This window comes from Carassius auratus, unplaced genomic scaffold, assembly GCF_003368295.1.
Source record: "Carassius auratus strain Wakin unplaced genomic scaffold, ASM336829v1 scaf_tig00215679, whole genome shotgun sequence".
Taxonomy (NCBI): domain Eukaryota; kingdom Metazoa; phylum Chordata; class Actinopteri; order Cypriniformes; family Cyprinidae; genus Carassius; species Carassius auratus.
The window spans coordinates 8,549-20,858 of NW_020528194.1; the positions used below are offsets into that span (position 1 = coordinate 8,549).

The 12,310-nt window shown below is 34.5% G+C and overlaps 1 long non-coding RNA gene across 3 annotated transcripts; it reads left to right on the top strand.

Moving 5' to 3' along the window:
• Positions 1–8,902: 8,902 nt before the first annotated feature.
• On the top strand, positions 8,903–11,189 carry LOC113095307 (uncharacterized). Of its 3 annotated transcripts, none has more exons than XR_003288304.1 (3): positions 8,903–8,948; positions 10,027–10,112; positions 11,136–11,189. It is a non-coding gene; the product is annotated as an uncharacterized LOC113095307 (long non-coding RNA). The 3 variants fall into 3 exon arrangements; XR_003288305.1 differs by lacking the exon at positions 8,903–8,948 and adding an exon at positions 8,980–9,014; XR_003288306.1 differs by lacking the exon at positions 8,903–8,948 and adding an exon at positions 9,144–9,177.
• The last annotated feature ends 1,121 nt before the right edge of the window (positions 11,190–12,310 follow it).

Sequence of the window (12,310 nt, forward strand, 5' to 3'; positions counted from 1 at the left end):
ACGGGCAAACCGTTCGAGATATCAAAAATCCCCTGGCAATTTTTCATCCCCAATGTCTTGAGATCATGTTCACAGAGTTTCGTGGCGAACGGGTTGAAAACCTCAGAGGAGTATTTCAAATTCCAGAGCATGCTTTTTTTAAAGAGCCCTGAATAGCTGACTTCCTGTTGGGCGGAGCCTATGACATAAAGTGTGAAAGTTGTTCGGCTCAATGAGATCTATAAGTGTACCGAGTTTCATATAAATACATGCTAGTGTGTGTGAGCTATGGTTCAAGATTTCTGACTGTGATCCAGGGGGCGCTGTAGAGCCCCTGTGCCACGCCTGGGTCCCAGCCTCTGCAGCGTCCTGATGGCCGCAGATTCCAATGTGTGTGCCAATTTTCAAGAGTTTTTGAGCATGTTAAGGCCCCCAAAAATCCCCGGAAGGTTTAATAAAAAAAAAAAATAATAATAATAAATATAGCTGCAAGCAGCGATGGCGGGCTCAAGCCACCAATGCCATCGCCACCCCAGTGGCATCAGGTAAACTGTGCCCAGCGGGCACATGCATTCACAATATCCCTCCGGCAGTGAGGTTTTAAAGGATATGGCAGTTAAAGGGTCAATCCGAATCATCTAGACCTTAAAATCACATTCACAGAACAATATATATATATATATATATATATATATATATATATATATATATATATATATATTTAGTAACACTTTACAATAAGATTTCATTTATAAACATCATGTTAACATGAACAATATTTATATAGCATTCATTCATGTCAGTTAATATTCCAAACTTAAACATTAAAACATTGTTTTATTGTGATTTGTTTCCAAGCACATTGTACCAATTCCAAACATGTCAATCTTAAAGCTGCGGTAGGGAACTTTTGACGCTCTAGCGGTTAATAAACAGAACTGCTCGCGTCTTGCGGAAGAACATTGTAGCTGGAGCTACTTCTCTCTGTTTATGTCTATGAAGAATCACAAAGGTACTGGGTTACTCCGCCACGGTATCCCCGAAGCAATCTAAAATAGTCCGAATATAAACACTTATTATAGGTGTACCCTAGTGATTCAGGACAAGCTAAAAACACGGTTTGGAAAATGGATTCATGGTGTACTCGCTTATTATGTTCATTTTTCTACATTTTGAACACAAACAAAGTTACGGACCGCAGCTCTGATTGGTTGTTTTTTACCGGGAGCGCATGACTTTCTGCAAATGGCAATAGGACCACTGGGAGGAGCCAGAGGAGCTTGATTTTTTTCACAGATTATATGTCTCATATTCTACTGTCAGGACATAATGACAGGTTTAATAAATATGTAAAAAAAAATTTTTTTAAAAAAGTTCCCTACAGCACCTTTAATAACTACCATTATTTTTTATTTAATAATTTATGAGTGCTATACAATAGTCCAGGAAAGCTGGAAGAGAAAAACTCCTTATATTCATGTGTGCAGAATTATTAGGCATGTTTTCTTTTACAGATGAAATGCGCTAAAAAAGAGTTTTAACTCAAACTGTTTTAACTCAAAGTCGAAAATTATGAAATACCCATGAGAAATATCAAACACAAATGCAATACAGAAATGGATAAGTTAAGACTTGACCATTGTACAAAAATGCTGACTGGGTCATGAGGTCAGAAAAGAAGAAGAAAAAAAAACAGGTCAAGAAGAACTGACAAAAATAATTGCAAAATAATTAGGAATTAATGTGAAGATTAATTTTTAGTCAATTCTGCAAGACAGCCTTTCAGTAAAGGAGGTGGAATAAAAATGAGCTCCTAAATCTTAATCCCGGATTCAGGAAAATATATTCCTCAAACCATCGGACAAGAGGAGGTGGTGCTGGTCCTTCACGAGTCACTATAATCTGTTCATAAAGCCTATATATAAAGTCTTAATATATAGTATTTCACAATACTTCATGGTATTCTAATTAAATCATTTTTTGGAATCTTAGATCTCTCAGAACCTGACACATTGTAATTCTGAGACTCCAGGAAAGTGGCAGTTTTGTAAAATGTTGGCGCTGGAGACTAAATGCTCCCTGATAGTTTCACACCTAATTCACTTAACACACACACACACACACACACACATTACCCACAGTGACAGAGGGACAGAGTGATATCAGATGTATGATAGTTTTTTAATTTTCTATCATCCATATAGTGTTGTATAGTCATGAAACTATGCATATTTCACATATTTCCTATGTGTACATTTTTTTGAAGTGTTTAGAAGCTGCACTTAAAAAAAATAAAAATAAAAGACATTTACTGGTTACTTTTTTACTGTTATTTCAAAAAATCACCACGACAAAACCATTCAAGCTATTCAAAATTCATTCGCACCTGTTCTGTAAGATACATTCTTTAAACAGTGGTAAAAGAGAATGCGGTGCTGAACCTTCAAGAGTCACTCAAAACGTATCTGTCCATAAAGCCTATAAAGAATTATTCTTAATATATAGTTCACAATACTTCAGCTTGTTATTCTAATTAAGTGAGGGTCATTTTATCAGTAAAATACATAAAATACATATTATTTTTCTTTGAAAGACTTCTATAAATGATTTAAATCATACTTGTTTCTACAATAATTATTTAAAAGTAATCCTATAGCTCCATCTGGTGGTCATTATTGGTACTAAGAATTGCAAGCTTGATTTATATGTTATGATAGTTTTAATTTTATGCTGGCTCTTGAAAATGATAAAGCTATGAAACTTACTGTGCTTCCTTCAAATGATGACTTCTACGTATATAAAAAATTATGAAGAGTTGGAATTAAAAATGTTAAAGATATAGTAAAATAACTATTGTATTTTGTTTATGTTACTTTAATAAATCGCTATGGCCACACCATTTAAGGTATCCTAAACCCATTCGAAATTGAACATCTTCAGCATATGGCTTCATGTTAAAACAGTAAAACAGCTGTGAACTACTTGTGTCTTCTTGGAGGAGAATGAATTCATTTACAGGCTGAGTTTATCATAAATCCACAATAACATTTCTGAGTTCTGTATCAATCTGTGTTGTTGTTTGTTTATTTTTATTTTTTTATTTTTCATAGGAAGATAACTGACCCTTTACTCTCCTTTTTAATAAATGTGCTTATAAACCAAGAACAAGCTATTTATAGCTGTATGGATTTACATTTAAAAAATTAGCCTACGGCAATCATTCTAAACAGCTTGAATAAAACCTGTTAATATTTATTATAGACCACTGTAACTGTGTATAATCTAACAAACAAGTTTATTATGAAAATAAAAGTGTGTACACCAGATAAATTGGACGATAAAGAAATTGCTAACAATAATATAATAGAGCATGTTTTAGGTTTTTAGGCGTTTAGATGCAGAAATGGACAAATCAAATGTAAAATAAAATGTAATTGATTTAATTAAATATAGATTAAGTCTTGTTAGAGCAAAAATAATAAATAAATACCTACCCAGCAAACACAGAACGTTGTAAGGACGTCGCCAGTTAGTCGTCATTTGGTCAGCGCGACATTACTTTATGGCAACGTTGTGAGGACGTCGTGGTAAAGTTCCATTTTTTTAAATCTTGGCTAACTTCCCAGAAACGTTGAGGGCACGTACTCAAAAGACGTCGCTACACTGTTAAAAATCGCTGTAAAAAAACGGCCAGATTTCGACAGTAAAATACTGTTTTTCATTAAAACAGTGCATTCTGGGTAATATTCATCATTTTCGAGAAGTAGCCTGCTGCTATATATCGTAAATTAACAACGTTCAAAGTCGACACTCAGCGGCTGTGTTTCAAATCACACCCTACACCCTCATTCACTATTCCTTACATGAGTTTACTAATATAGTCCACCTGACAGAGAGAATGAACACTAATGAGTGAATTCAGACACTGATCAACAGCTGCTGTTAATGAGTAGAATCACTGAAGAAAAAAAAACATAACAAGACAAACACATGAAATACAACTGACTTCAGCCACAGCCTTAGATGAAATCAACTAAAGATTTAAACGATCAACAAACAGCTTCACCAACTTCACACATTACTAACCAGACTGACTTTATTTCTGTCAGATCAGAGAACAGAGATCAAAAGATCTTACTGAGAATTAAAGAGATTTAGATGATAATGTTACTGTTTCGTTTAGCGTCACCATTTTGGAGATCAGTGTTTGCTTTAGTTGGGCTCCTGGCCATTGACTTTTGCACTTTAAATTTTGTTTTATTGCTGTATTTGTATCTTTATGATGCATCTGTTACAGCAGTATTAATTTTGATAGTCAAGTGATTATGGTTGTTTCTAACAGGCATGATCTACTAGACTGACTTAAAGTGTTACTATGATAATCAAATATTAATTTGGTGTTGAAATATTTGAGTGAATGACACTTCAATTTTGTAAGATTGAAAAGTAGTGTGATAACCAGTATTTATGGATTTAATGACTAGTTTTAGTTAAAAAGTATTTCGGGCAGCAGTCCCCACAACACTCAAAGAGAGAAATCAACAATCAGCATATGAATCTCAACAATGGTGACAATCAAAAGGTTCATGATGCAATGCATGCTGGGTACCAGCACAGGATAAAACTCATCCATGATTCCCAGCATGCATTGCGGCATGAATAAATTATGCCCCTGAATTGTTCACTTATTTTCTTGAATTCTTATGTGCTTATAATTTTGCATTTGTTTTAAGTTTTAGTAGCATGTGTTGTGATGTTCAGAACTGATCTTTTCATTTATTTTGTGAATTGTCACCATTGTTGTGATTCATACGCTGATTCTTGATGTTTCTGTCTAAATTTCAGCTAAGGTTTTTTTTTTATTATTATGAGTGAAATTTTCTTAACAGTAGTATCAATGTTCAATAAGAGAAGAGACACGGGATTAGATCAGAAATAATAGTATTTGTTCTTGTCAATCTATAAACAACAATATCAGATTTTTTTTCTTCTGTGTACTTTTGTTTTGCTATAACAGGTTCCAAAAGCGCATTGTTACAGCCTGTAAAAAAAAAAAAACCTTAGTTGTTGAAAAGTCACGTTCAAGAGCCCAACTAAAGTAAACACTGATCTCCATCATGGTAGTGAAAAAAACACCTAAACCTATTTAACTCTCCATAAGTTCTTCTGTAGACATCTGACAGAAATAAAGTCAGTCTGGTTAGTAATGTGAATCTGGTGAAGCTGTTTTAGTAGTTGTTTAATCAGATCTTGAGAGATTTGATGTATTCTTTTATTCAGTTGATTTCATTTAAGGCTGTGGCTGAAGTCATTTGTAGATCTTGTGTTTCTCTTTCCTTCAGTGATTCTGCAGGTGTTTATCACTAATGCTCAATCATCAATTAATCACCGAATTATCTCATTAACTTCACTGATTCAGTGTTACTCAAACACTCTGTAGTGTGCACACATTATAAGTGTTCATTTAAAACTGAGGATTTTCTTGTGGGGTTTAAAGGGTTAAAGATTTAAGATGAAGAAAAAACAGCATGAAACATAATTTAACAGTAATAAACTGTAATTAATTTACAGGAAACAAACTGTAAAAAAACAGTTATTTACTGGCACCCCTGCTGCCAGTAAATAACTGTTTTTCTACTGTTTCTTGCCGTAAATTAATGGTTGCCAGCAAAAAAAAGTGTTTTTCTACAGTTTTTTGCCGTCAAGTCAAGGAAAAACAGTAATATACTGTAAAATGTAAACGTCAGATTTACCAAATGAAAAAAAAGTTAATTTAACTAAAATATTTGTGAACATCCATAGAAAAAAAATAGGCAAAGTCATACACTGATAATGAGATTAAATACTGAACTTGACTGTATTAATGTGTGTTTGCACAAGAGAGATCGTTTAGTTTAATGTAGTTTTGTTGTTCACCATTGTGCTGGAGAGTAGAGCCGGTGCTTCAGTCAATGATGAGCCACAAATTCTGATTTTCTGCTGCTTTATATAAAGGCAGTAAATGTGGAGTCACTGATACAGTGGTGATCTCTGTGTTAAGTACTTCAGCACATACATGTGTAATACAGCTGACAATGAGCTGCAGTGATTTGAGTAAAAGTCATGTATTTAGTTACTTTATTACTGCACATTAAGTGTAAGAAATATTCCTTCTCAGTGGACTCAAATGAAATATGTTCATAGTACTAACATCGTAGGAATGCTAGTTTTAAAAACTCGAACTGTTTGAAGCAGTGGGAGTGGAGTTAATTTCCATGGTAGAATTTACGGTAAAATACTGTTAAAAAATAAGAGTGGTAAATTAATGGTTAAGAGCTGTAAATTAACAGTACTTTACTGGCACCCCTGCTGCCAGAAAATTACTGTTATTTAACGGCAAAATTTTTTACAGTGGTTAGTCCCATTGGGGACGTTGTAGCAACGTGGTCAGCTGGTCTTCAGATAACTTTTAATATTATTGCACTAGATGTATTATTATTATTAAGATACCATTTGAACAGCATATTCTTTGGGAAATATACAAAAAAATTAATCAAGCATGTTAAAATAATTATATATATATATATATATATATATATATATATATATATATATATATATATATATATATATATATATATATATATATATGCCATCAGTTTAAGAACAATAAAATAAAATAAACAATTTACTTAGCAAATGGTGATAATGTTTGTTAATGAAAGAGAGTACGGGACAAAAGAACATTTAAACCTTAAACTAGCAGGGCACGTCACTTTCTGAGTGAAGTGCGCGACGTGCGCGTGCCCATCATTTTGTAACGGTCAACTTCCAGCGGACGGACACGGAGGAAAGGTAAGTCATAAATCTACTTTTATTCATAGATTTTAACTGATACAACGGTAAATGCCATCAAAGAGGAGTAGTGTTTTGTATTTTTGTAGGTTTTCTCTTTCAATTTAATAAATAAATGCTCTGTTTGGTTAATTAGCTCAAAAGCAGTCTCAGAGGTGGTCTAAGGTAACGTTAACTGTAAAAATCGAATATAACCTTACCTGTTTTAAATTATTTGAAATTTATCACTATAAACTATACAGTATTAACTTTCTAATTATTCAATTTTTAACCGTAGTAACGTTAATTAGTTTGTTTGAATACCTGCTGCTCGAGCTTGATGATGCTCATGCTAGAGCTGAAGATCTTTGCCCGAACCCGACGGGACCCGTCGGGAAGCGACCGGGTCCTGTCGGGCCTAACTTTTAAGGCCCGATTACAGCTCTAGCTCATGCTATCCATGCTGTGAACTTGAATATAATCCGATATAACGTTAAATATAAAGTTTAACGTTAATTAGACCGAGGCTGCCGAAATCATGTTCAGTGTAACGTTATGTGGGATTAATAATTTCCCCTTTTCTCCCTCAAGTGGCAGGCTTGTAAATTCTGTCATCTGTTCATTATTGGTGTTAATGGTGTTTTTCACATGCATTCTTTTTAATGCTAGTTTAATTCTCAAATTGATCTGATACTTTCTTTCACAAAAAGTAAACAAATTGTTCACTTTTTTAGGGCCTGACAACCACCAGTTGAGTCCATGATTCAGTTCCTTATAAGGAAATATATTTGTTACCACCTAGTAATTTAAATGTATTATTTATTGCTTTAAAATGAACACATATATTTATCATCAGGGGAAGAGACAGTCTGGGCAGCAGCAACAAGACAACTATTACAAGTAGAGATGGGTTTCAAGAACTGGTACTAATTTGGTTCCTGACTTGTTCAGCACTGAAAACATTTACATAAGGTACAGGATCAATAGTGCTGCTATCAGTATTCTTGTAACATTGATTCATTACCCTTTAGACACAACCACATATCCTCCAAATCATCTCTGCGTGGATGGCAGCAAGGATCCAGGATCAAGAGATCATTCTTCATGGAGACTGTTCCACAGGAAGCAGTTTCTCCTGGGTGAAAAACTAAACCTGGTTGTTTCAGCATCACTCAGGCAAGACTAAATACTTTTAAATTGATTTCAGTTGGTTATGTGTTTCAGGTCATCCTGACCATTCTGCTGTTCTGGATGTAAGGCCGTACTGGAACTACATTTCTCGTTGTTGAAAGATTTGTGCAGCGGTATCCAGACATATAACGCCCCATCACACGGGGCGTCAACGCCTCTCGTTTACTTTTAAATGAAGTGACGTCAAGCATGGTGAAATTAATTCTAGAAATTAATTCTAAATAGAAGTTGAAGACTTCTCAAGCGCCAATGCAGCCCTCCTCCAGTCAGAACATCTTATGCAAATACCCAAGCGCAGACGCAAGCCAATCGAGTGCATGCAATACCCGAAAACTAATGTGATTGGCTGTCACTATGAGAAGAGACAGTAATTCTGATCCGATATCAGTGTCGTTTTTTGCAAAAAAATGTTTAAATCAATGTAGAATTTTCTATACTTCTGTGTAGGGATGTCAATTTTCAATCATTTCCATGATCGATCGTCGTTTAAATTAACAATCAAATAATCGATTAATCGTTAACCTTAATGCTGCAAAGTCTATTGCAGTAACACCCAGTCACTGGTATGACAGGATGTGCAAAAGTGTGTGTGTGTGTGTGTGTGTGTATATATATATATAAATATATATATATATATATATATATATATATACACACACACACAGTTTTACATATATTTTACAGCAAAGACCAAAAGTTTGGACACACCTTCTCATTCAAAGAGTTGTCTTTATTTTCATTACTATGAAAGTTGTATAGTCACACTGAAGGCATCAAGGGCTATTTGAGCAAGAAGGAGAGTGATGGGGTGCTGTGCCAGATGACCTGGCCTCCACAGTCACCGGACCTGAACCCAATCGAGATGGTTTAGGGGTGAGCTGGACCGCAGACAGAAGGCAAAAGGGCCAACAAGTGCTAAGCATCTCTCAGGGAACTCCTTCAAGACTGTTGGAAGACCATTTCAGGTGACTACCTCTTGAAGCTCATCAAGAGAAAGCCAAGAGTGTGCAAAGCAGTAATCAAAGCAAAAGGTGGCTACTTTGAAGAACCAAGAATATGACATATTTTCAGTTGTTTCACATTTTTTTGTTATGTATATAATTCCACATGTGTTAATTCATAGTTTTGATGCCTTCAGTGTGAATCTACAATTTTCATAATCATGAAAATAAAGAAAACTCTTTGAATGAGAAGGTGTGTCCAAACTTTTGGTCTCAAACTTAAAGTCAAGGTGATGAGTAGTCTAAAGTTGGGCTCAGGTGGTTGTGCTGCGGGATATGTTTCCCATACATTTATTTATTTTTGGAGACTCGCCACAATTTTAAAACTGATCGATTTTCAAAAAGGCTTCGTTGAATAAACATGAGTAACGTTACGTACTGCATGTTTAATAATTCCTAACATTTATATGTTTAAATATCAAAACGAGGCACAGGTGTTTTTATATGCTGTATTTCTGAAAGAAGATTTGCATGTTATATGCCTGATAAAGCAGCGTGTGAGCGTAGCTCTGATTTGTTTACAGCTGTTACTGGGGAAACCTTTATTTCTCGCACTTTATGTCTATGCTTTAAAACATCTCCTGCTGGCAAAGGATGAATTTGCATTTTCATTAAGTCCGCCTGATCCACACAGCAAACATTTTGTTTGTTATCAAAAAATATCTACTCTAGAAGGACTTGGCTGTTGTTATTGATTCTATTTGGAAGTCTACCGGTTAGGTTAGGTCCACAAAAGCGTTTGTTTTTAAAAGTTTGTTTATGTTGTTGCCGTTGAATCCGTCTGTATATATATGTGTGTGTGTGTGTGTGTGTGTATAATGGGCAGCACTCTTGAAGAGAGTTTCATTGTTTTGACTGTAGTAACTAGGGCTGGGATGATATGCTAATCTGCCAATTCAATACTATCCCGATACTTGTGTGCTGATTTAATATATATTTATAATTATATATATATATAATTTAGCATTGTGATTATAGTTATATAACTATTGCAATTCGTGACTTATCCAAATTGTCTATAAAATGATGTTTGTTTCTGTAGATTTGAGGGAAAGATTAAAAACAAGGAGGTCTGGGAATGACTGAAGGGATCTGACAGCAGTGCGGGAAGGAAGTAATCACCAGAATGTAAGTTCTTTGAGAATGTGTGCATTATTACAAGTTGAGTTTTCATTTAAATGTGGCAATGTACACAGCTGGTCAAAAGTTTTAAATATATATTAAAAGTTGAATTTATTTCTATAATGCACAGCTATATTTTCAGCATTAATTACTCCAGTCTTCAGTGTCACATGATCTTCAGAAATTATTCTAATATGATGATTTACTGCTCAATAATTTTTTCTGATTATTATCAGTGTTGAAAACAGTTGTGCTGCCCAAACTTTTGTCTACACTACAGTTACATTTATTTATTTATTATTTATTGTATTTATTTATTTATTTGGGGGGGGGGGGGGGGGGCTAATAGCAAGAATACATAAAATTGAAAACCAGTGGTAGAGTAGACTTTTGTAATTTTACAAAAGATTACCTTTTTTTTCAATGTTTTGAACTTTGTGTTTCATAAAGTAATCATGAAGAAAAAATTCAACTTTCCAGATATGCTAAGTTTTCTTCCCCATCATTTCTAATATGGGGTGCGCCTCCCTAAAACCAACTTTGTTCAAAAAGTTCCTTCGTTACCAATAGAGTTCAGTGGAACTAACAACCGTAGCAAGCTAACTGCAGATGTGATTTACATCATGTATGTCATGAGCAGATGTACACTTTGATCTTAGCGGCAATAATGCGATTGGGTGCATGTAAATGCACTGATTTGTGATAATCAGCAATGTTTCCCGATCAACATATCAGTATATGAAAAAGATCATGTGACACTGAAGACTGGAGTAAAGTTACTGAAAAATTCAGCTTTGCCTCATAATTATTTCAATAAATATGTTTAAGTATATTAAAAAAAACAGTATGAAAACTGTTATTTCTTTCTTTCTGTTTTTTTTTTTTTTTTTTTTTTTTAAATTGATCAAATGAATCTAGCCTTGGTGAGCAGAAGAGACTTCTCTTGAAAACCATAAAGAAAAGATTCCAGATTTTTGACTGGTTGTGAACATACATGAGCAACATTAACAAGATGATCCTCCCTTTCAGCTCAGAGGATGTTGACAGTGCAGGCCCAGGATGAAGAAGAGGAGGAAGAACACGTTTAACAATTTTCTCATAAGCTTGCCATGTGTTATAATAAAAACAATGAACATGGCTACAATAATATGCTAAATGTTATTAAAAGATTCCAGTTTGCAAGAAATCTGAGTGTCTGACTCTACACTAGAGGAACTCTTTTCTGAAGAAGATCAGGTGCTGAGAAGTAGGCCTTGTTCTACAGCAAAACACTGCATCAAGCCTCCTTTCCTTCCCTCAGAAGAGCCTGTCTTCTGCTGCTGGGGTAAGAAACACCCTCTTCCTCTTCTCTATCAGCTGTCCAGCACCTAACTCTGCCTCCTCAGCACTGTCTGAAAGAGTCTTCTCCACAGTCAGTAATCACAGATCACAGATTCTTCTGAGAAAGTCGATATGCTCATTTTCTGAAAAAACTTTGTTTTTTCGGGTGGGACAAATAATACAGGAGAGATGCTAGAAATCTCTATATTGTTCATTTTTCATATCTTTACACTTTATGAATGTTTTTCTTCTGAGAAGCTCAAAAATTATGGTTCTTTGCTTTATTGTTTAGGTTTATCCTCTGATAGTGAGCACAGAGCCCTGATCATGACATGCAAGAAAAAGAAAGAAATCATGTCCATGATTTACTAATTTGTTCCCTCGATGTACTAAAACGTGCACGATTACTTTTACATTTCATTGATTTGCTAAATCGTATGCACAATTTACTAATTCGTTCTCTTGATGTATAAATAGTGTACACGTTTTAGCAAATCGAGGGAATGAAATAGAAAATCGTGCGCATGAATTAGCCAAATATTTTTCCTGCATGTCGTGTAATTAAAGCACATCACCACCAGACATTTATAACAGGAGCCTCATATACGACGCTCACAGTTTTACTTTGTGCAGTATCTCTGTGCAGTATCTGCTGAATTGTTTCATATCTATATATCATGTATTTTTTGTTGCACTAAATTATGTTGTATCAATAAGTTTACTGATAATTATTTCTAATTTTCACTGATAACATGATTAACCATCTCCCCATCCTTAAGACAAACATTTTCTGTTGTTCATATTGTGTAATCTATGAATTGATGTGTTTAGTTTTCTGTGCTCATAACTTAGTAACATTTTGCATGGTTAAAGAACAGGTGCAA